Source organism: Lathyrus oleraceus, chromosome 5 (genome assembly GCF_024323335.1).
Source record: "Lathyrus oleraceus cultivar Zhongwan6 chromosome 5, CAAS_Psat_ZW6_1.0, whole genome shotgun sequence".
In the NCBI taxonomy this organism is placed as follows: domain Eukaryota; kingdom Viridiplantae; phylum Streptophyta; class Magnoliopsida; order Fabales; family Fabaceae; genus Lathyrus; species Lathyrus oleraceus.
In genome coordinates, this window is record NC_066583.1 from 91,337,254 (window position 1) to 91,340,694 (window position 3,441).

Sequence of the window (3,441 nt, forward strand, 5' to 3'; positions counted from 1 at the left end):
TATCAAACTCGGATTAACTATCTGAGAACCAAGATTAATGTCTTGAAAAAAATGACCCCCAGGATGAAAATTAGGAGCAAAGGGTGCCCCAGAATGTGCAAGCTAAAGTGTAGTGTTGATAGGAAAATGTTGCATTGTAGCAGCAGATGCCCCGATATAAGCAGTGGGTATCCCATAGTAAACATTCTGAACAAATTGATAATGATTATGAACAACAGGTTGAAAAGCTTAAGGAGGAATCTGAAAGTGAAGATGGGCCCCTCGATATTCAGTTTCTGTGTCATCAGGTGTAGCGGTAAATTCATGACCATCAAGCTATGGATAAGCTAGACGTCAATAAAACCAGAGTCGCCTCCGCGCTTTTATTGTTTTCAAGAGAAAAGGGAAAAGTACGAACAACACCCAAAAGTAAGAAGTTTTCAAATTAAAACTAATAAAACGCTAGAGATTACAAGTAAGGGGGTTGGTTACACAGAGGGAAGGTGTTAGCACCCAAAGTGTCCTAGGTACTCCTAGGGAGCCCTTTCTTGTGTGCATATGTTTTTTGTACAAATCGATGTTTACAAAAAAAATAGAATGGGGGATGAGAAAAGAATTCATTAATTATATTTTTGTGTTTGACAAGACCTTCGGACTTGTGCCTACATACCAACATAAAAATGAGGGATCAAAACCTCGTAGTTCATGGTATAAATTTCAAAGTGGATGCATTGCTTTTAACAAAATTAAGTTTGAAAGGCACACAAAGGCCTAAAAAAGGGTTTGAATGAGTTAGTTCTTTTTGACTTTTTGAAAAGTTTTAAGTCAAGTATAGTTAAGTTTATTTACAAGTTTGATTAAGAAGGGCAATGGCATAAGGCCAAAGTTTCTAGTTTGCAAAGTAGTCTAAGTTTGAAATCAACAAACACAAACAAGAAGTTTTGAAAAAAAATGAGGGAGAGATTTTGAAATTAAATAAATGGGGAGGAGATGAAGAGACTAATCCTAAGCATAAATTTAAAACTTAAGAGTTGAAAAGATATGACCAATGGGCTGCAATCCAATAGACAAGAATGTCATATAGAAACCCAAATTCCCTTGGACATTAGAATCAAGCAACAAACAATGCACAATATATCAACTTGAAGAGCAAGGCATCAAATAAAGATAACCACATCCAAGCTTAGCAACTCCATGATCTTCTTCAAATTGGCCTATGTAGCAGATGAATTCCACAAGTCACAGGTTCAAAATAACAACTTCACAATGATCATATTGCAGATGAACTCAAAGGGATCTCCAATGATGTATCAGATGAAGTTTCAAATTGTAAGAACTTGGTTACATAAAGTTGGCATTGGCCAAGTCCTTTTGCATAGGGATGTTGCCTAAATTCTAAGTCCAATTGTCCAAGATCAAACCAACAGTCCACACAATAGTTTTTTATGGTTTTTGTTCTTATTATGTACATTAATGATCAAAGACCACACAAGCAAACAAAATATACACAAATAAGATATATCACACAATATGGTCCAAGTGGATAAAGTGAGAATGACATTAATATAAGCAATTAGAATGGTATGAATACTGGCAAATGAACAAAGACTTGAAATTAAATTGCATTAAAGTAAATGACTTGGAATTAAATGTTACTTTTTAATGAGTTAGATATTAGTATTGATTTTGCTTCTTCTTTTTTGTTTTAAGTCATTCTTTGGACAACACTCAACCCACTTATCACAAGCATGGATCCTTGAACCAAGACATCTTCCAAAGGAAGGAAAAAAGGCCAAGTTTCCACACAATTCCATGAAAGAAGGGAGACTTATAATCTCACTAACTAGAATGATATGCCTTTTGTGTCAAAAATTTAGCGCTATGTTAAGCAATTGTAATTGGACTTATGTAGAAGTCACAACTATTTGAGGTCGGGCAATATAATTTTGGTGTTAATGCATGTTGGAGAAATAGTATAATAGACTATGCTCATGAAACATACCACACACAAAAAGAATATGCAAAAGTGGTGGCCTAATCTCATCCATACTTATGTTGATTTTGCAATCAACTAGCCTTAGGATTTAGAGATATCAAAGGTCAAATGGAATGGATGCATAAAGAAGGGGAATTAGATGAAGAGGGAGGGGAATGAATTAAAACTCAAATTGGTCAAAAGAGGACTTTTACCAAATTAAGATCATTCATTCATTTTGGGAGATGGAATGTATATTCCATCAATCCCCTAAATCCAATGATCTTAACCTAACAAAGTCAAATCAACCTTGACCAAGGCCCAACAACAAAAGTCAAACTTATACAAACAATTAAAATGGCTCAATACAATTATTTGGCATTTATTCAATTTAAAAATACTAAAAATAATGCATTAAATTAAATATGGTTTGTCAAATTCCTAAAACCTCATCAAAAAACCAAAGAAATGGCCATGAGATTTATCATAGGTCAAACAAGGTCAAAGGACCTTGGAGAAAAAATTTCAGAATTTTTGGAAACTTAAAAAAAAATTTAAAAAATTAAAAATATTCACAAAATCAATTAAATCATGAAAAATATTAATAATAGTCCAAAAAATAATTTTAATTCAAAATATGAAAGAGGGTTTTATCTAAAAAAAATGGTGAAACTCTCATATTTTTTGGATCAATATTAAAATTAATATGGATTAATTAAAATAAATTAAATTAAATGAAATTCAAATAATCAGAAAAAACGTGGACCACTTGATCTCCCTTATTAATTGAGGTGGCAGATCAAGTGGATGAAAACGCGCGTTCCATGGTACACTTGAGTCAGCGTGCCACACCAATGGTAATCAGAACCAATGTGTGAGATTAAAACATTTCAAATGAGATCAATGGCTCAGAACCTGTCCAGCATAACACCGGCGCTGGAACTCCGGTCACCTTCTCATACGAGGCTCACCTGACTGGTTCAGTCATCACCATCACATAAATGAAAAAGGAAGACATGATCTGAAAGAAAAAATGGCATAGAGCACGAATATGACCTCAATTTCAGCTAACTCCAAATATATAGAAAGATATGAGGAGTTGAATTTGGAGGTGTGTCAACTAAGTTGCTTCGATTTGACCTCAAAGCAACTCAATCTTCTTGCCTACATTGGTAGGACTTCAGACAACCAAAGCTCCAAGAGAATTGATGAGAATTGAGTGAGAATCGAAGAGAAGAAGATTTCTGAAAATTACCTTTAATGTTGTGCATAAATGGATCTTGTTTGCTTCAAACTTGACTTGATCACACTCGAGGAGCTTACAGAAGTGGTTTGGCAATGGAACAAAGCTTTGGATCCTTGAGTTTTTGAATCTCCAAACAGTGAGATTCAAACTCAATTTTCAAGCTAAAAATTCTCAGGTTTTCCTTTGAATTGTGAGGGTTTGAATTGGGGGGAAAAGTTGGCGCGCAGGGTGTGTTTGAAAT